This window comes from Bombyx mori, chromosome 16 (genome assembly GCF_030269925.1).
Source record: "Bombyx mori chromosome 16, ASM3026992v2".
Classification (NCBI taxonomy): Eukaryota; Metazoa; Arthropoda; class Insecta; order Lepidoptera; family Bombycidae; genus Bombyx; species Bombyx mori.
The window spans coordinates 13,460,159-13,482,838 of record NC_085122.1 but is presented as its reverse complement, the minus strand read 5'-3'; the positions used below and the strand labels follow the sequence as shown (position 1 = coordinate 13,482,838).

At 37.5% G+C, this 22,680-nt stretch overlaps 1 long non-coding RNA gene and 1 other non-coding gene across 2 annotated transcripts; both read left to right on the top strand.

Annotated features, from left to right (window-relative positions):
* The first annotated feature begins 1,831 nt into the window (after positions 1 to 1,831).
* On the top strand, positions 1,832 to 21,055 carry LOC101741047 (uncharacterized). The gene is made up of 4 exons (XR_209599.5): positions 1,832 to 2,099; positions 3,022 to 3,185; positions 14,179 to 14,564; positions 20,677 to 21,055. It is a non-coding gene; the product is annotated as an uncharacterized LOC101741047 (long non-coding RNA).
* Positions 7,849 to 7,921, top strand: TRNAR-ACG (transfer RNA arginine (anticodon ACG)). The gene has a single exon. It is a non-coding gene; the product is annotated as a tRNA-Arg (tRNA).
* Positions 21,056 to 22,680: the final 1,625 nt, after the last annotated feature.

Sequence of the window (22,680 nt, the reverse complement as noted above, 5' to 3'; positions counted from 1 at the left end):
ATAGTTACATATGATACAAAAACACACCAAATATCAAATAGCTTTGTGAAAATGTATCACTTCGATTCAGGAGCATTAGTAATAGAAATAGTAGTAGCGCCAGTGGAGTTGATATTGGTGTACTAATAACTTAGGTAGAGAGGCCACAAAAATAAAGTCCAAAATATGCAAAAGAAGCAAATGGCTATTGGCCTTTTTTCGATGCCCTAAACCGACCAATATCACATAAACCTGTCATCGAACCCCTAAATATACCAAAAAATAAAATACAACAACCAAAACGCAATAAATCCAAATTCCAAATTAAAAAATCAACCCTAATTCTATGATCATAAAGTTCGTTTTGTAGCGAGCATCATCCCAACAAACTTTTCAGTACCGAGGGCATGGTGTTTAAATGAGTGTTAGTATTCTAGATGGTTCTAAACTGGCTAGTTCTCGTCCCTCTCTCGTGTCAACACGTTGCAGTGACAGGCTCGGCCGCAAACTTCATTACACATCATGCGCGTCAAACTTAAGTCTAGGTCATAGTGACAGCGGGATGCAATGGTACCCTGATTTTTCAATGTAGTGACATGTACGCAGTAATTTAGAACTACCGTCACATTATCCGATTTTCGTCCATGACTTCTGCAAACGTACTCCTCTCACGCGATTATTTAAGCAGAACCTTGTATGTCAAGGTGATACAACGGCGGTCAGTAGTTTTAGCTGGATCTCTAGTGTTGTCGAAGATCAGGAGTCATTATATCCACTGGCTCAATTACAATAAATAGAAGATATGAAGTCGTCGTGGCCTAAAGGATAAGGCGTCCGGTGGCCCAGGTGGGTAACAATTTTTCTAATGAAATACGTAATTATCAAATGTTCAGAATTGACCTCCACAGCGAGGGAATAACATCGTCTAATAAAAATCAAACCCGCAAAATTATAATTTGCGTAATTACTGGTGGTAGGACGTCGTGTTAGTCCGCACGGAAAGGTACCATCGCCCCGCCTATTTATGCCGTGAAGCAGTAATCCATTTCGGGTTGAAGGGTGGGGCAGCCGTTGTAACTATTCTGAGACCTTCGAACTCATATCTCAAGGTGGGTGGCGGTATATACGTTGTAGAGTCTATGTGCTGCGGTAACCAGGTGGGCCGTGAGCTCGTCCAGCTATCTAAGCAATAAAAGATAAAAATAAATAAATAAAAACTGTAATCCCGTCACCGTCCGGAAATATTTGACTCATATACAGATTTTGTTGTTTCCTTTACCAAAGGAAACTGGGTCTTTATACCAAAGACCCAGCATAGCACATAGAAATTAATTTTGAAGGTTCGTAATAAACATAAAAATATAATTTAGTTTTTGAAGGGAATAATTTTATTTTGTTAACCATTTCCACGCTACTCGCTGTGATAGTAACTGCGGATGTACAAACACGATGACGTGTCCGCGCCCTAATTGTTAATTAATCCGCTAACACAGGCCATCGGTGATAGATGCTGCGATTCGGACGCTAATTGAGACACGCGGACGCGATTAGCGATTATTATCGCGTTTGTTAATTGATTAATTTACTCTCCAATGTGTTACGTGCGGGAGTAGCATATGAAAAACTGTTGCCTGGTAATTTTGAAAAATATATGCATGAGTAAACTAAAATTGGGGCTGAATATCCATTTCAAATTATCAACATACAACTCACTCACACACAATAACATACCTACTAGTAAATATATAGTTGTATGTTTATTATATTGGAGTTAATAGATATAGAAACTCCTTATCAAAAAGAAAACAAAAACATATACATAAAAAGCAGTGACAATAGGTGTCATAAGAATAAGTGAACAAAATGTCTGTCACTTCGTACATAAAATAAGAAAACTGTGATTTCGATAATAAAATTCTAAAGCATCGACGTAACTAATACTAATTTATAAAAGTGTGTTAGTATATTATTTCGTAACTGCCTGCACTCTGCGATTTAAAGATTGGATTCTGCTACCAAGAACTTGAAATTATATCATGATATTATTCCGACTTTTTGTTATTTATGAAGTCATTACTAAGTCATCATTTTAGAACGTTTTTTTTAAGTTTGGTATGTTGGTATGTAACTGATTTTTTTTAAATAATTTACATCGACTTCAAGAGGTTCTTCATTAACTAATTTCATATAAAATATATTATAATAATAATATAATTATCGGACAAAAAGAGTTGAAATTAATTTTTAGTTCGGTAATTAGTTGGGTTTAATTTTTTTTTATTTAAACTATTAATATTAAAATTTGGAGTATAAATATAATATAAATGAGGAGACGCAGGCTCAGTGGTGTGAGTTGGGAGAGGCCTGTGTCCAGTGGTTGTCGACTGTGGCTGATGGTGATGATGATGATATATTACAATTAGATTTATTTAATAATAAAACTGAAACTTAAAATCATGACGTTGAAGTAACAAAGACAAAACCTACATACGGATTTGTTTAAGGTTTTTTTTATTGCTTAGATGGTTGGACGAGTTCACAGCCCACCTGGTGTTAAGTGTTGGAGCCCATAGACAACTACAAATAAATGCCGCCACCCACCTTGAGATATGAGTTCTAAGATCTCAGAATAGTTACAACGGCTGCGCCACCCTTCAAACCGAAACGGCGGGGTGGTGGTACCTACCCGTGCGAACTCACAAGAGGTCCTACCACCAGTCAAACCCCGATTTAGGTTCTTGTTTTGTTTGAAAATCTATCTTTTAATTAACTCAATACTTAGTCAACTTAGTCAAATTTAAAACTGGAGCTGTACATTCGCCTTTATAATTCAATAAAATATAACCATTATTATCCTCATCTCTAAAGCTTTTCAGGTTTTTTAGAGTTGAACGAACACCGAAAGATACTAAAAACATTACACTCCTTTCTTGGGCGGTTGTTTTAATTGCCCGTGCATGCAGTCTAGGACGATACAGAACCCGTCACGTACCGGGAACGGATTCTACATCTCAGTTTCTCTAAACTCACCCCATTTTTCAGCACAAATCCACCGCTGACAGTTCTAACGCTCAACCGTCGCACACGTCTCGTCAATCCTCATAGATGGGAGCATCGAAACCGTGACGAATTACCATTGACGTTGTTTTATGGGGAAATTGGAATTGACACTCAATAGTATTGGTAGGGGTGGCGGAATTGCATACGTAAGTGTAGTATTGGAACATTAGATACCGCGGTAAACTCCCCTCATTGGTGTTTCCTGAGCGCTAAGAGAAATCCTCCTTCAAATGACGCTTAATATCCTTTTCGGTCAGAGATGACCAATCTTTTTTTTTATTGCTTAGCTGGGTGGACGAGCTCACAGCTCACATGGTGTTATGCCACTCACCTTGAGATATAAGTTCTAAGGTCTCAAGTATAGTTACAACGGCTGCCCCATCATTCAAACCGAAACGCATTACTGCTTCACGGCAGATATAGGCAGGGCGGCGGTACCTACCCATGCGAACTCACAAGAGATTCTACCACCAGTAATTACGCAAATTATAATTTTGCGGGTTTGATTTTTATTACACGATGTTATTCCTTCACCGTGGAAGTCAATCGTGAACACTTGTTGAGTACCTACGTATTTCATTAGAAAAATTGGTACCCGCCTGGGATTCGAACACCGGTGCTTCGAGCACCGGTGGAACACGATTGCACCAGACGTCTTAGCCTTTAGGCCACGACGACTTCTCTATCGAACGAATCTACTACAGGTAGCCTTTTTGCTCGTCTACCTAATAATAAATAAATCTGTTATTATATACCACGTTACATTGAGAGCAGTTCAGTAGGGTCGGCGTGCATCTTGATATTAATCGAGTCAATATGGAAATAAATGTATTATTTTACAAAGAGTAAAGTTTCGTGCGTCGCACCATCACTAAATATCATAAAAAAACTGTCTACTAATCAAGTGAATGTTTTAATTCTTGCATCTTATACTACTTAATCAACAGTGTTGTCAGCCCAAAAGAATTGTCTATATTATTACCTACATATAATAACATATGTACATATTAACCTCTTTATGTCATATGATTTATGACTTAAAGAGGTTAATATGCTATACAGGTGACATAAATGTTAATTTAAATATTGGAACATTAGAAGAAGGAACACAAGAAATATAAAAACATTTTTTAATTGTAAAATATAAAAAACATAAAACTGGTGAAGCAATAGCTTTAAGTGTTGTTTCTTTTTATAGAGCAACTCAATTTGTACCATAGTTTTACCCTAGTAAACTTTATTTTTATGTGAATAAAATAATACATTATATAATATATACCATGAAGCAATCTAACAGAGATTCAGTTTTAACATATCCATCAAAGATAAAACAAAACATAACTCCCTTTATACCAGGGGCATATTATATAGCATGTTTTTCTGAAACCATGCCATCTGACTGTATTTCTGATATAATTTGTTGTATTTTGTCCCCATAGACACAGCCCACTCAGTTTCTCACTGGATCTTCTCAGTGGCTCGCGATTCTGATCCGGCGGTAGATTCTACAAAGCGCTGCTTTCGCTAGGGCTAGTGTTAGCAAATACTCTCAGATTGAGCCCGCGAGCTCACCTACCCGTCCAAGCAAAGCTGTAATAACCAGTGAATCATCATCATAATCGGTTGTTCTTGGCAGAGCAGTCGTGGTCATGTGGAATTCTTGCCTTGCCTTGACAGATGTTTTCCACAGTTTGCGAACCGAGGCCCGGCGCACACACGGTTAAGTGGGGTTTCAGTAAGGTCTTTCACCTGATCAGTCCAACGCATGGGGATTCGTCCACGAGATCTCTTGCCATTAATCCTACCCTGAACAACAAGTTTCTCGATAGACTCTGCTGGCCGTCGCGATACGTGTCCAAAATATCGAAGAATCCTGGATTGTAGTAAACCAGTGAATATGTAGGCAAAAAAGAAAATATTTCGATACTTTTCCGTGCCACGTGAAGAATCTTTGCCATTGTTGTACACACGTTATAAAAGCATTTCTTTATTTCCCTTTTAAATATTCCGTACGTGCTCCGGGGAGTGTCACATTCGCACCATATTTATCACTGGATCAAAGTCGGATCAGTGCAGCCGATATTTCATTCGTATACGTCTCGATAATCGCGGGGCCCCGGTCCTATATCATAGACAATTCAAAGGAGGGTGTGCCCGTGAAGTGTTTTGAATGTATTGTTTTAAGGATTTTATAAAATATATTGTCGAATATTGTATAGTTTTTTTTATAGCTTAGATGGATGGACGAGCTCACCTCGTGGACCTCACAGTGGACTTCTTGTGAGTCCGCACGGTTAGGTACCACCACCCCGCCTATTTTTGCCGTAAAGCAGTAATGCATTTCGGTTTGAAAGGTGGGGCAGCCGTTATAACTATACTGAGACCTTAGAACTTATATCTCAAAGTAGGTGACGCATTTACGTTGTAAATGTCTATAGGCTCCAGTAATCACTTAACACCAGGTGGGCGGTGAGCTAGTCCACCCATTTAAGCAATAAAAAAAAAGAAATAGATAGGATGGTGGTACATACCTGTTCAGGCCTACAATACAACTACTATTTTCTGGGCATAGATATAATCTGAATTTCCATACTATTGAGACTTCCACTTACTGCCTCAAGGTTCAGCTTTCCTTTTATAAGATATATGAGCTCGAGTAACCACTTAACATTAAATGGACCGTGCACTTGTTTATCCACGGATCTAACCATACTCGTTGACGATTAGCGCGCCCCGATGAAGTTTTCATCTTTTTTCATTATTCTGTAAATGGATTAAATTTCAATTTCGTTTTGAATCGACACAAACAAAAACAAAATGAGAATAATCTTTGAGAATTATACACATTACGGTATCGTTCGCTCATTAAGCACGCGACGCTAAAAGCGTTCATGATTTTAATAGAAAAAAATACGTATTTTTTTCGCCATTAAGACCGGTAAACAAGCCGTGACACAGCCATAAAAAATGCCTACAAAGACGAACCCCCGACGACCCCCCGACAGGGGATAAACTTGAGAATTTTAATATCAACCTTTAAATAAATAGGTTAGCATTCGCTTTATGAACGAAAAAAAACCTATTAACGAACAGCAAATGTATCAGGGTTCGTATTATGGGTTAGTTCGACATTGATGGTGACTTTTTGGCTAGATCTCGATCTGTTTGTAAAATTGCTGTAACATGGCATAGTGTGTTACAAGAGATTGCTGTACTACATTCCCGTAACTGGCTTACATACCAGTACTTAATTTTATACTTATTAATTTTAAGCTTGAATGTTTTGTGTATATTGCTGTTGGTGTGTCTAAATAAATAAATAAATAAATTATGTATTTGTCATGAGCATTGAATTTTGTCTATTTTTTATTGTTTAGTTGCATGGACAAACTCACGGCCCACCTGGTATTATGTGGTTACCGGAGCCCATAGACATCTACAGCGTAAAGACCGCCATCCAAATTGACATTTTTTTTTTTTTTTTTTTTTATTGCCCTTGTAGGCAGACGAGCATACGGCCCACCTGATGGTGAGTGGTTACCGTCGCCCATGGACTTCAGCAATGCCAGGGGCAGAGCCAAGCCGCTGCCTACCGAACCAAGCCGCTGCCTACCGTGACATATGAGTTCTAAGGTCTCAGTATAGTAACAACGGCTGCCCCGCCCTTCAAACCGAAATGCATTACTGCTTCACAATATTACTGATTGAAATTACATATTTATTAGAATAGCCCTGTCATCGTATATAATAAATATCTCCTTATATTATTTGTACAGGTGATAGGTACTCTAATACTGCATACATACAATATAAATTTATATAATATTGACAGAATAATAAAAGACTATTGTTTGTTACATGTAATATAGCACACAATATATTAAAGTAATTATTTAGATTTTTACTTTGATATTAAGACAATAAACAAATTAAATTTGAATTATCACGATCCTTAATAACCAAGGAACGATTGAGAGAAAAAAAACATCTCGATCGTCAACAAGAATAGAGCCCTCGAATATTGTATAAACACCCCCGAAGCGCGACAAAATAAAATATCTATTACTATTAAGGGTAATGACGGAACGTCTTAAACATGACTTAATATCAGTTGGGGAGATATATTAGTCTCATCAGGGAATGCTGCGGCTCGTTACGAAAGAAAAAAAAAATACAATTCACTTTATTCACCTGTAACATTTAATTTTCATGAAATAATGTCGATTGGGAGATATCGAACGGTTTTAGAATATTAGTCTTTTGATTATGCCTTTTTGTTGTGGATTATTATTAGCTGTTATTGGTGAGTCTTTCTGCTCTAATTCAGTAGGTCAATGAGAATTCGATTCTAGCAAATAAATATCAGTTAGCTGGCCCGGCAAACGTGGTTTTGCCATATAAATTATTTCTAGGAAAGATAAATAACCTAGATACCGACTGAAGAAATATAATATAAGGACTAGTTGACCCGACAGACTTCGTAGTGCCTCAATCGAGAAATAAAAGACCTAAACTTTTGTATAAAATAAACTTAAAACAAACAAAAGGAATCCGTCCGACGGGGGACACATCAAAGTAACAATAAAATTGCTATGTTTATTTAATTCCGAGCATTTTCATATTCATCAACCTTTTAAACCTTCTCTGGACTTCCACAAATAATTCAAGACCAAAATTAGCCAAATCGGTCCAGTCGTTCTCAAGTTTTAGCGAGGCTAACGAACAACGATCAGCAATTAATTTTTATATACATATATAGATATTATCAAATTTATATAACATATTCAGTTTTTCATTAAGCATGGATGTGGCCCTGTGGCGCAATGGATAACGCGTCTGACTACGGATCAGAAGATTCCAGGTTCGAATCCTGGCAGGGTCGAACAGTGGTTTATTTTTAGAAAAAAAAAACCCTCATGTTTCTCAGTTTTTTGTACGTCATTAATAAAGCTGGCAAATTTCCAAGTGCTCGGATAATCTCTTCCACGTGGTGATTAAGGGAGTTATTTCTGAACTATCTATTTAATACACGTGACAAAGTATCGTTGATGTTAGAATTAAAACATCTGTCTAAATAATTTGTGCGTCACGCCTAGGGTTGCTACCTTTTTCTTTTGCAGATAAAGTACATCGGTTATTGTAAATAGGAAAAAAAGTACATAGTATTAAAATAAAGTACAATTATGTTATTACAATTGAACAAATTAAACAAGAAATTGTGACAACTAGAGGTCCCGCAGTAGTCGAAATTCAACTATAATTAATTGGAATTGTAAGTTTGTACACTATTATGATTGTATTTTATACTTCTATAATCACTAATTTCGCCTAGACTACACTATAAAAAATATTAACAAAGCCAAACAATATTTAATATATTCTCAATTTGACAACAGACGTCAAAAACAAAAGTTTGACAATAAATAATATGCATGCGTGTGTGCGTCAAATACATGGTATGTAGTGTGTGTAACATTTTCTTTATTGATTTAATGCATCTTTTATGCATTCTTTAAAAAAAAATATTAGCATTGTGCACTTCTTCTCTATATTCTCTATAAGCGTGGAAAATTTCATACTCCTCCGTCCGCGCAATTTTCGTTAAAAGGGATACAAAGTTTTTGCTCTACGTATTAATTGTGACAATAATGACATTGACATTGTTGACATTTGAGGTTAAGTTGCGTTCAGAAATATTTGTTAAAAAGACGAGTGCTTAGGTGATGTGGCGTTCCAGTGGCGACATCGATTGAGCAATCAATGTATTCCGCTTAACAAAAAAATACATAAGACTAAACTTTTCATGTCAAATCATGCCAAATAAAGAATTTGCGAGTACTTTATTGTTCACATAAAGTTTAAAAAACAATTTTGTTTTAATAATTTTGCTAATTTTAATTTACTAACATAGTTATATATAAGTATTACTCTACTAACAACATATGGACTTATAATGGTCTGAATTAAATGATTATCGTTTTTTATTTTATTTTATTTATTTTACAATTACCTGAAATAACGTCCAATATTTTATTATTAAATACGGGTGGCAACCCTAGTCACGCGTAGTAATTAATCGCAAAAAAGCCTTCCCGAATCAACCATTCAAAGTTTCAATACAAAGTAATTTAGGTACGTGCGGATGCATAGTAAATGCACAAACAACCAAGTAATGTTTTCTTTTATTTACAAGAATACGATCACCTTGTCGATTCACGGACAGTGAGCACTCGTGGCCGCAAACACGCAACTTTTTTCTCAGCCACTCAATATATTATTAGAAGTTCACATCATAAGTAAGTTCAAATCTTGTAAAAGCTACTGTCAGCGTTGATGTTCAGAACATGTCCCCTACTATCTGTTCGATATTACACGATGTCTTGTCGAATCTCCCGGATTCACTCTGGCTTTTTTATGGTCTTCAAAAACCGATCACCGTCGTCCACCAATTCCTCGATTATGACGAGCGAACTAACCCATAGATGCAACCCACTGAGATTCTAGTGGCATCTTCTCAGTGATTCGCGATTCTGATCCGATGGTAGATTCTGCGACGCACTGCTTTTTATTGCTTAATTATTGTTTTGCTTATTGCTTAAATGGGTGGACTAGCTCACGGGCTACCTGGTATTAAGTGGTTACCGGAGCCCATAGACATCTACAACGTAAATGCCGCCACACACCTTGAGATATGAGCTACTAGCTCGGCGAATCTAGAATAACCCCTCGAAGTTATTAAATAGGTAGGGAATAAAAATTAGCACAAGCCTGCGTATTTCTGCCTCAAAATAAAATTCATGAAATAAACAGACCATTAAAAGTTTGACCGCATTAAATGAAATACTATCAGGAATATAGTTTGAACAAACAGTAGTGGTGTTTGAGGGTCAAAATTCCTAATGCATTATTTATGTGAACCAACTTTTCTATTGTTTTAAGCCTGATAAATACTTCCTTCTTTGGTAATAGGAAAAATAAAAGAATAACTCTGAAGTTATGTTCTTTATCCGACATACTATCCTATCATGTATAATATTTCACTCATTCATATGTGTAGTAAATAAATGAAAACTGTATCACAGAACTCAAAAGTTTTGGAACGAAGTTCCTTATGGGATGATGCAGAGGGGTACCCTAACCGGGAGAAAACGTCCGTAACGTAAGATTTTTATTAGTAATGCACACAGTGTACGACTTAACTTTGTAATAGCGTACAAAAAATAACATATTTTTTTATCATTCATTGACCACGATCTCAGAGCGTTCGTTTGCGCAATACACTAACTATTATGCAAACAACCGTGAATGAAGTGTACCACAATAAGTTCGCACGTTAGCGAATGACCGTGGGTTGTTGCGAAACCTCCAGTTTTATTTTCTTTATACCTCGAATAGAACTTAAAATTAATATTTTTATAATAAGGACCTTCGTTTTTATCCGGTGTCCCACGACACCACACATCTTTTTTTCTACATAGTTTTGTATTCACTGATTAGAATAGTGAGCGATCTTTCCTTTAGTACCGGATCATGACATTACTAATATTAATTACTAATAACCATTACGTCTACATTACGTACCGATAGGCCGTCAATTTTAACCAGTCTATAAAACAGTTGATCGCGTGTCGCGCGTGAACAAAACTTCCGATGTTAGCGACTAATGGGTATCTTTGATTAATACATTTGATATTTGAAAGGGTTAATGATAGGGCGCTACCCGCTAATGGTATCGTAATTGGAAAATCGTTCGAGCCTTAATGGGTTAATCAGTTTTGTTCGAAATAATGATGCGCGGTATCGATTTTGGTCGACTGTAAAAAAATGGAGATAGAATTAATCGGTTTGTATATTTGGCTATGTCCTGCATACAAAAAAAAATTATTTAAATTTTTTTTATTTCTTAGGTGGGTGGACGAGCCCACAGCCCACCTGGTGTTAAATGGCTACTGGAGCCCTATATCTACAACGTAAATGCGCCACTCACCGTGAGATATAAGTTCTAAGGTCACAGTATAATTACAACGGCTGCCCCACCCCTCAAATCGAAACGCATTACTGCTACACGGCAGAAATTAGCGGGGTGGTGGTACCTACCTGTGCAAACTTACAAAAGGTCCTACCACAAGTAATATGTATACTACCGGTAATAATAATATGTATTACTACCAAAGACCGATAGCTTATGGCCTACCGGTCATATGTGGTCAGAGTTTCTGGTGCACAGAGGAATGCGAGGCACGCAGCCAAGACACCACTACCCTTATATAATGGCTTTTATAGAAGTTTCTGGAATGAGCTCCCCTCCACGGTGTTTCCCGAGCTCTTTCTTCAAACGAGGCGTACGGAGGGTAGATTGTGGGAGGCATCGACTTGGCTATGTCTCTGGTATTGCTGACGCTTATGAGCGATGGTAACCATCTACCTTCAGGGGGCCGTGTGCTCATTTACTTGTAAAGGCAAAAAAGGCCATGACACAGCGCTCGGAGAACGCTGTGGATCTCTATAAGGATCGCAAATTGTTGCAACGCACTGTAGGGTGATAAGTAAGCACACCGGCTCCACGTGATCTGGTGAAGCTTCGTTTCAGTGGCAGAAGCCGCACCACAAAAGATGATGACGAGACCCTTGTCCGCAATTCCTTAGAGCACTCGCCGTGAACGTACACTACAAATCCAAAGTCTCTCTCGAACCTTAGAAGCTTTAAAAAGTCGCGGAACCATGGTTAATGACCAACCATATTGTTCCATATCGTTTTTTCTATGATTGAAATATTATTAGTGGCCCGGAGGCCTTTCTAGTTTCACCGGGGCAGGTGGGCGAGCAAGGGCTCAGCCAGGATGGGAAATTTTTGTTCGTATATTGCATCGATTCATTGTACTGCCTACACGTCCTTACGGATCCATCAGATCCAATAACCTTTGCATTAGACGCCTTCAGCTCTAACACTAGGAGCAGGCTTAGGGACCTCGGTAACCGTACTCGTCGAACTCGACAAAAAGTTCGCCGTGCAACCTAACCCATGAATCAGCTCGCTGAGTTTCTCGCCGGATCTTCTCAGCGAGTCGCGATTCCGCTCCGGTAGTAGATTCATTCGCGAAGCAGCTACTCTTGAGCTGTTAGGTCTCCTTCGGAGGCGCTCGGGTAGCTGTTAGCAAATCCCACCCCTCCTGGCTGAGCCTTTGCTCGCCCACCTGTCTTGGTGAAACTGGAAAGGCCTCCGGGCCACCAGTAAATATTCAATCATAAAAAAAAAATGTACTGCCGAAGACAGAGAAAAGTGACCTGATATAGTCCATCAGTAAATACCCGGAAAACCGTGGATTCCTGTGCCCTCGCTTTATTTCAAATTGATTAAAAGTACTAAGAATGTTTTATGACTCGACCTAATTATCAGCGTAACATAATATTAACACGAAACTACGTAAGCCCATTGTCAACGGTAAATTATGAAATTAAAGCAAATTAACAGGTACGCCGTAACGATGTGGACAATATGAGTGATAAATATTTATTAAAGGGCCGAAACTGTCCACTATCCGGTCAGTGACAGGAGCTAACAATAGTCCTAGTGGATGTGGCATTTTTCACGATCGTGCTCCAACGTTGTCATAGGTCACATCGACTTTGAACAGGTAGGAGAGGTGATTGGAAGAATTTCTGCCAATTTTTCGGACGAAAATTCCTCTTGCAACGGTTCGTGACTTTCACTTTGATATGTTCTAGAGCGAAACTGTACGCTTGCGGTTTTTATCAAAAGTTTTTTTTTTAATTTTTTTATTATCTTAGATGTGCGGATGAGCTCACAGCCCACCTTGTGTTAAGTGGTTAGTGGAGCCCATAGACATCTACAACGTAAATGCGCTACCCACCTTGAGATATAAGTTTTACGGTCTCAGTGTAGTTACAACGGCTGCCCCACCCTTCAAACCGAAACGCATTACTGCTTCACAGCAGAAATAGGCAGGGTGGTAGTACCTACCCTTGCGGACTCAAAAGAGGTCCTACCACCAGTAAAATTAAGTGTATCTTGAGTGCATTGTTATATATCTTTGAAACTATTTCCGAGTATAGTTAATATACTCATTCCAGCATTACGTAATTCATTCTATCTCTAATTTATATTGAACTAGCGACCCGCCCTCGCTTCGCTTCGAAAATTGTAATTTATTATTGACTTCTCCACTATTTAATGGATGTTATTATACGTATAAACCTTCCTGTTCAATCACTCTATCTATTAAAAAAACCGCATCAAAATCCGTTGCGTACTTTTAAATATTTAAGCATACATAGAGACAGATATAGGGACAGAGAAAGCGACTTTGTTTTATACTATGTAGTGATTAGAATAGATTGATCAAACAATCACATTTTTATTTTTACCAAATATTCATCAGCCATAAACAAAAATGGATCACACTTACTTACCACATCCATTCTTCTTGAATGCGCAATTTCAGTAGTTTGGTCAAACGGGCGTTAAAATATGAAGCCCTGGAGGGAGGCCCGGTCACCAAAACTGTCATACGTTTGTTAAATTATTTACAGGTGTACGCCTGCTCGTACTTGGACACCCTGATGAAGACTTAGTCAGCTATGACTTAGAGCTCAATATTGTTAAAAATTGTGTCTTGTTACCAAAGTCTGTCTATAGTCTAAATGCTGTTATGCCTTAGTATTAGTGCTTCAGTGTGGCAGATATGCGCCACCTTAGACATTTGTAACCCGCTTAGATCAACAATAGTAGCAACACCTACTGGCAAAGTCCTTCCAAGTTTTACCAGCCCTATAGCCCCTTTCAATTTCCTCCTAATTTTACCGGTGGTCGTTACCCTACATATAATAATACAAAATTCCACCACTCACCATTAAAACATAAGGTTTCTTTCTTATCTTATCTTAATATGTCTTTATATAATTATAATGCATAAGTATTATGTTTTATCGCAAAGGCATAAATGACCTTCTTATAAGATGGCAGCAATGTATAGATAATAATGGTATATAATTAGATTAAATAAATATGTTAAATGAAAGAAAAAAAAACGAATTTCAATTTTTCAGTACAAATCGGCAATTTTATACTTTACTTACCCCTAATATTTCTTATCTTAATATGTTTTGTTGATTTCGTAGGTCAATCTTCGTCAGTATTAAGCGGACCTTTTAGTGATTTGCGAGAGAATCGAGGAAACATATGACAGTTCCGGTATTTGCAATCTCCATAAGGAACCCAAAAAAGAGTTATGAAAACCCTTTCGCTACTTTTCACAAATGTACGTCCATATTGGTAAAATTAGTCACCGGCCTTTAGCTGCCGCGGGGAAATAAAAAAAATATTTACTTAAAGTCAGTAATACGTAATGTCAAAGTTCATTTAATAAACCCTTCAATTCCCACCAGTATTTTTTTCAAGGTACAAACAAGTATATCCCTTGAGGATCCATCAACCATATGACAAATAAGAATTCTTAATAAGCTTAGATCGAAATGGCGATAACCCACATTGAGTATTTAACGAGGTCAGTAGTTGATAGTACAGCACTTCTGTTTGAGTTTACCGTAAATTCAAATTCATTCAATTTCAAAACACATTAAGTATTTAAAATTTTAAAGTGGTTCTTTTTTGTATTTCATTATTGATATTTTTTGACCTATTTTGTATTTAATCGATACCGGAGCCAATAATTCGACTTTACCATAAATTCAAATTCTTTCAGTAGTAGAGTAGGCAGCGGCTTGGCTCTGCCCCTGGCATTGCTGAAGTCCATGGGCGACGGTAACCACTCACCATCCATCAGGTGGGCCGTATGCTCGTCTGCCTATAAGGGCAATAAAAAAAAACCACAATAACTATTGAAAATTTGGAAACCTTTGGTTCTTTTTTGTATTTAATTCTTGATATTTTTAGCCTATTTTGTATTTACTGATACCGGAGCCAATAGTTTGACTTTACGGTAAATTCAAATTCTTTCAATTTCAAAACACATTAACTATTTAAAATTTGGCAAACTTTGCTTCTTTTTTGTATTTAATTCTTGATATTTTTTGGTCTATTTTGTATTTACTGATACCGGAGCCAACAGTTTTACTTTACCATACATTCAAATTCTTTCAATTTCAAAACACATTAACTATTTAAAATTTGGCAAACTTTGCTTCTTTTTTGTATTTAATTCTTGATATTTTTTGGTCTATTTTGTATTTACTGATACCGGAGCCAACAGTTTTACTTTACCATACATTCAAATTCTTTCAATTTCAAAACACATTAAGTATTTAAATTTTGGAAACATTTGGTTCTTTTTTGTATTTAATTCTTGATATTGTATTTAACTTGTATTTAACTTTATACCGGAGCCAATAGACACATAAGTTCGGAGTGTGAATTAAATTGTTATAAACTGTTACTCCTATTAATCAGAACTCATGATTATTTCGTGGTAGAAACAGACAGAGTGCTGATATTGTAAATAAGCAGCTCGTTCAATTTGGTTATTCTTATTGCATGGTGTTATTCCTTACATTGTAAGTACATAATTGCTGTAGAGAATATTAGACAGTAACACAGCAATCTTTCTGTAATACACTAAAATTGCGTGGTATTCCAATTGCTTGGTAGATCATTCCAGACTTAGACTTACCCATATTAAATCAGGATCAGCTACCAGAGAATTCAAGCGGTTTTCCCGAAAAAACCTTTCACAATATGAATCACCACAGTCCATGTAAAAGCAGATAAATCAAATCGGAGTACTCGTGAAAAATCGAACGCCCCCGCGCGGTATCTTCATAAGAATTGATGTGCAATATAAATCAGCGAACGACGTTCTTACGTATACTGTGTACAGAACTCACGCCCTAACACTTGACTAATGTGAATTTATGTTTGCTGTGGCATGTCCCTACAGATCGGGATACTACTAAATTATACACTTTTGACCTTATTATTTGATCATACAGGAAACAGGGTTATAGCCACGGTACGGTAGGCAGCGGCTTGGCTCTGCCGCTGGCATTGCTGAAGTCCATGGGCGACGGTAACCACTCACCATCAGGTAGACCGTATGCTGGGTCTGCCTACAAGGGTATTAAAAAAATCCAGCACTAGGCATTGTTGCCAAAGATGTGCTACGAAAGTACATCTTGGAATGTTCAATGTCAAATGGGTATGTATAATTGCTTCGCGATAGAACTAGCAAAAACGTGGTACCAATCTACTCAGAAGATCAATTCTTAGGAGAAGCATTACACTCTGCAAAACATGTCTATATACTTGTCTAGTTAAGAAAATAATTAAGATGAAGATCCTATTAGTGCGACAGATTTTTACAGATTTTAAGTCTTTATTTTTTGTGACGAAAAAATGTAACTTACTATGTACGTGCATGCAACTGATGACACGGAGGGTCACATATTACCTATCGCGAACATTCGACGAAGCCCGATCGTGCTAATGGACACCGCACTAGACAACAGGAATATTGTAACTGGCAAACGGTTTTCAAAAAATATTTTTGTAACTAATATTTCCGAGGTTCTTCTGTGATTTGAATTTGTTTCGGGACTTATTTAAATACTTGTAGAACGTACACAGCAAAATTTTTACCTACCCTGGATGGGTAGGTGCCCTATTGACTCGTCTGATACTAAACCTGATACAATTGCATTGTAATGGATATATTCCACTTCAAAGTTGAACATAAATATATGTTCTGATGTGGAAATGCTCCATAGCAGATATAGTGATATGCTCTGACATCAACATATGTGAGGTCAATATGCTTTACTGCTAGTATAGTAGACGAAGATTAAGCGAGAGAGCTAGATAAGAAATCGAGGTAGCTTATTTAATTTTGTTATTGTTTTACAAAATCTATTTATTATATACTCTACTTAGGCACGGCAAGCGTTGATTTGCCTAGTCAGGCTAAGGTTAAGAATGTAATATGAATGAGGAGAGGAAAGTAGCAGCCAGAAAGACCAGGGTCACTTTTGCTTGATACTCGAAGAAATTATCATTGCGTGTAATTTATTTACATCCTGCACCAGAATCACGAATTCAATTTAAAAATGAATATATTAAAATGCTGGCTGCTATGTTTGAAAACTCGACACTCCGACATAGAACATCCGTTGTTTTGACAGTTCCATCATTGAAAAATGTACCAATGTGTATCACTCAATTAGAAATGGTAAGCGACATATTTTCAGCGTATATTCATATTTGGCGTTTCGAAGGTTTATTGTACTTTTATTTGGCGTGTGTTTAATGGGTGCGGTCATTGTGGTTTTTTTTAATTACAACCAGTTAAATAGCACCCCGATCCCCAGAAGATGCTATCAAATAAATGAAAGACATACGTCCATTGAAATGAATTGACCTAGGTTGAATATGTTGAGACACATGCCTGCGCTAGTGATCCTTGACTTTACCTTTTATTTAGGAAGGAAGGATTATTGGTGACGCGAAGGCCTTTTCATTTTTACCAGGACAGGTCAGTGAGCAAAGGCTCAACCAAGAGAGGCGGAATTTGCTAACAGTTGTCCGACTGCCTCCGAAGAGGACCTAACAGCTCAAGGGCAGCTACTTCTCAAAAGTCCCAACGACAACTGTACAATAAATGCTTTTTATGACCCTTGAACGAACACGAGCTTATGATCTTTCTGATGCTCAGTAGTTGCTCATAGACATCATCAATGCCATAAGCACAGCCCAGTTGCTGCCTACTTTAAACTCGATCGGATTATCTCCGATAACTTCAGAAAGTATAAGTATAACAAAATATCTCCCAATAATGAAATAACCAAGTTAAATACCAAGTGGTGAACAAGCCTTCTCTGGCTGCGTTTGGTTAAAGACCGCACTTCTATTTGGCACAAATCATCGTACAACACCGAGGTGAAGGGCTTGGTTTGTTAAGGCCTGACACTGACGACTCAGCAGGTATTAAAGCGGTTACCTGGGCGCGTGAATACCAACGACCCATTTGAAGTCTATGCCTTAACTGTATCATAAAACTGACTTACTTTTTAACCGGTTAAACAGGAACTCTTCTTAAATCCGTGTCCAATTAACGCTGAGAGTAGGTCTATTCGGATGCACCTCATTCTCTTCGGTCTCTTGCCTCTCGCATCCAGTCCCTAAACAGGAACACGTGGTTATAAATTTACGGGCCGTTAGATCGTCAACTCTTAGTGGTAATATCCTTCGCTTTCGAACACCAATGATTGATCGGTACAGATTACCGCGCTGATTCAAACATAGCGTGCTCACCGGCAATATAGAAACGAATACTCCAAGGGAGTTACAAATTATTGATTTCAGAAATTGTTTCGATTGCAGTACTGGTGATTTACGCATGAATCTACTAGCGAATAGAAGCACGATCTAATTACTATATTTTTTAGTTTTATTGCTTAGATGGGTGGGCGAGCTCACAGCCCACCTGGTGTTAAGTGGTTACTGGAACCCATAGACATCTACAACGTAAATGCGCCACCCACCTTGAGTGGATATGAGTTCTAAGGTCTCAGTATAGTTACAACAGCTGCCCCACCCTTCAAACCGAAACGCATTACTGCTTCACGGCAGAAATAGGCAGGGTGGTGGAGCCTACCAGTGCGGACTCACAAGAGGTCCTACCGCCAGAAACAATAGTGTGAACCAAGGTGGACCATGTTAATAACTACCTATCTTCGTTGCCCATATCACCATTCTCCTGCCCTTCTCCCAGTCACATGGGGTCGGCGCAACATGTTTTCTTCTTCCATACTCCTCTATCATATATCATTTCTCCGCTCACTCCCCTCTTACACATATAGTCTTTCACGCAATCCATCCATTTCTTCTTAGGACTATCTATATCCTTCCACATTCATAGTTAACACTCTCTTACCGACCTCATTTTCATCGTGTCTCATCACATGTCCATACATACAAACGCGCACTTCTCAGCTTCTCTGTCACAGGTGCCACTTTCAGACTTCCTCTAACATATAGATTCCGTATTCTATCCATTCTCGTTACTCTACACATCCATCGCAACATTCGCATCTCTGCTGCATGCAATCGCCTTTCATCTTCGTTGCCCATAGCACAGGATAAAACTGTATCTTGGAGATAATTGGGTTTGGAATTTTGGCTTCATGATGGGCGCATATTGTAACAATAAAGTTTTTTTTAAAGCCTTTATTTACAATTTAATTTAAGTTACATTTTTAATACACTTATTATCTAGTTTTATTATTCGACACCGGTTTCTTGATGGTCTTGCTGTACGGCATAGGCCTCCCCAAGAGCTCTCCATAATATTCTATCCTGAGTTTTTCTCATCTAAGTCGTTCCTGCCACTTTTTTGATGTCATATTCCCATCTACGTTGCTGTCTTCCTGTATTTCGCTTTTTATATCTTGGACACTATTCTGGCACTCCTTTGGCCCATTTTTCTGTTTTATCTCGAATTAAATGTCCAGTCCATTTCCATTTCAGTTGTTGTATTAGGTATTTTATATCTAAGATCTTTGTTTGTTTTCTTATTTTTGTTAACCGTAAATAACAAATATTAGAAATTGTTTATCCTTAATGGTTTAAATGGATAGACTGTAAGATAAATTAAGCCCAATTTTGGACGCTCAACATGAGGTTGGGCTGTCTACCCATCTGCGTAAGCCGGGTATTTACAATAATACGAAGAAAATTTAACAGTTCAGAACGAAATTTCCTTAAAACTCATATTTCGCGGCGTTCAATACGCCCGTGAACCCGAGCCCCCGGCTCGTTCTGCATAATAACAAATGGCGACTCGTCTGCTAGTCTGTACCACGGTTGTATCTCATTTGTTTGTAATGTTCCTGACGATAATCATATTTTTGCTTAGAGATCGGCCTCGATAATGTTTTGCCCTGTAACGTCGGCAGTGAAACGTGAATTAAAATAAAATAAAAACAAGCTTCAACAGCAAACCTAACTGACAATTATTTTTGTATTTTTTTATCTTGCTGACACGATGTGATGATACCTAATGGTGACTAGTCAGGACATTATAACGAAGTTATAAAATTATTTTATTGGCATCGGTCCTTGACGCGTTTGCATGCTTTCAAGTTACATAAAAGTATTGAGGTCGATGAAAATAACGTTCAAAGATTCAGGTACTTTCAATCATACATACAACCCAAAAAATTATATATAAATAGAATAAAAATACAATAAAATGTAATTTTTGAAAACTAAAATTAAAATATCTTAGTAATCAATTATTTGATTACCGCATATTTATCTCCAGCTGTGTTACAAACTAAAAACCGTGACTTTAGTTTGGAAAAAAAACTTAACTAAGCTCCTACCTTACCTAACTAAGGGCTAGCTCTATAATCGAACTGATAAATCTTTTTTACATAGTAATAAACTCGTACGAGGCACTGTAGTACCGTCAACCGATCTACGCACAAGAAAAAACAAGCAAAAGAGAAAAATAAAAATGTTTTTGTTCTGCTAACCGTACTCGTGAATATAGCTCTATTACATTTGAATAATTATCCTACAGCGCTGATGTGTCGCGTTACGCCGGCGTTCTACCTATAAATATATTTACCCTGTAAATTCTACCTCAATTTCTGTATATTTTTCAGATAATAATATACTACAGTCGGAGGCTTTTGTATTTAATAACGGAAACCTCATTATTTGAATTAAGTTTACGAGGAATTTCGCCTGTTAGTCTGAAGGTATTCTTGGGGGAATTGTATTTTTTAAAGTAGAAAATTTCCTCTATTTTGCGATTTTGATTGCCAACCTGTAAGCTGCCGTGTCTTGTGGACAATAACAATGTCGAGGGGACGGACACCCAAGATTTTTAATGTATACAGAAAAAGAGACTTATTATGTGGTCATACTGTGAGACCCGATGATAATTTTCATGGATATCAGAGTACCTTTACCAGAAGAAAAGAGAGACAGATGATTCTAGTTAATTCGGACACGATCAATTAAAGATCAAGACAATAATAATTGTGGTTTTATTGTCTTTTAACACAAATCAGCTGACTGCGGGGTCATCGGCCGCGCGTAATTTGGGACATACCCACCATATAGCGCTGATAAGAAAATGCCTTTATTACATACTAGCGGCCCGTTACGGCTCCGCTCGGGTCTTTAACAAAAATTTCAACGATTTTGACATTGTTTTATTTTTTTAAATTGAATAACACTTATTGCGGCATTACTATAATAGTTAGATATATACTGTCCCAACACTTTTTGTAAATAATAATGTGTTCTACCTAGTCGTAGAACATGATTTTGTTCTATCATCAATAGTTTTCGCAGGACACGCGATATAAAGAATATTTTGGGTAATTTGTTTACACCTTGGGTTACATTATTAGTGTTTAGTAAGGATAGTAAGGATTTAATTTTTTTCAAAAAAGATTATAGCCTGTCACTCTGGAATAGTGTAGCTTCCAAACAGTAAAAGATATTTTTAAATCGGTTCAGTAGTTTCGGAGCCTATTTATAATATTAGTATAGAAAAGGAAATCAGGCAGCATTTTATACTCAGAGTAACGGTCAACCTCTGTCCGTGTTAGTTGTAGACGATTCATTCACAATTCGATCGCAACACACACACAAGTACCAAGGTCCTGTCGTGTGGCGCGGCAGAGTAATTGCCCGTGACTCCCTACTAGGGCGATGCAGTTTATGGATAGCAATTAGAAGTTAACCCTATTTGTATGTTCGATCGGAGCAATCCATAGTTTCTGTAGCGATTTCATTATAGCGTTTTATTTCTAAGCTGCAACGATGATCGTCCAGCCAGTTTTGCGTGGTTAAGTCTATAGACACTAACGTATATGGCACGGAAGTCATCACTACATACGACAGCAGAAATTTTCAAATCTCGCTTGAAAAACAATGCATCAGTACTCTAACACTTTTTTACTGGTGGTAGGACCTCTTGTGGGTCCGCGCGGATAGGTACCACCACCCTGTCTATTTCTGCTGTGAAGCAGTAATCCGTTTCGGTTTAAAGGGCGGGGCAGCCGTTGTAACTATACTTGAGACCTTAGAACTTATATCTCAAGGTGGGTGGTACATTTTGTGGATGTCTATGGGCTCCAGTAACCACTTAACACCAGGTGGGCTGTGAGCACGTCCACCCGTTTAAGCAAAAAAAACAACTAAAGAAACGCAGTTGAGGAAGTTCATTTTAAAGTCGCTTGCTTAGATGTCAAAGGTGATCTCTGGAAACGTAGTGATAATGAACGCAATGCTCCAGGTATGAGTACCACTCCTACTACTACTCCTACTTCTACTAATATAATATTACGTCGTATCATTTTGTAATAAATAATCAGGAATTTTCTACTAAACTAAGAACTGAATGAATTCAATGCGCAAATTTTTATACGAAAATAAATTTAATTATCGAATCAGTATGTAAGTAATTTGCGTGTTTATTAAAACTTCAGAAATCTAAGCTTTCATGTTTTTTAATTATATTTTTAAGTTATGGTAAGCATATAATTATTATATTCCCCCCTACTGGATATCGGACGTCGGTTGAGAGATTACAAGGGAAGTCGGTTTGGTAAGTAGGGCCCTAAAAACGTCGTTGGGTCCTCGGTCTGCTCCCA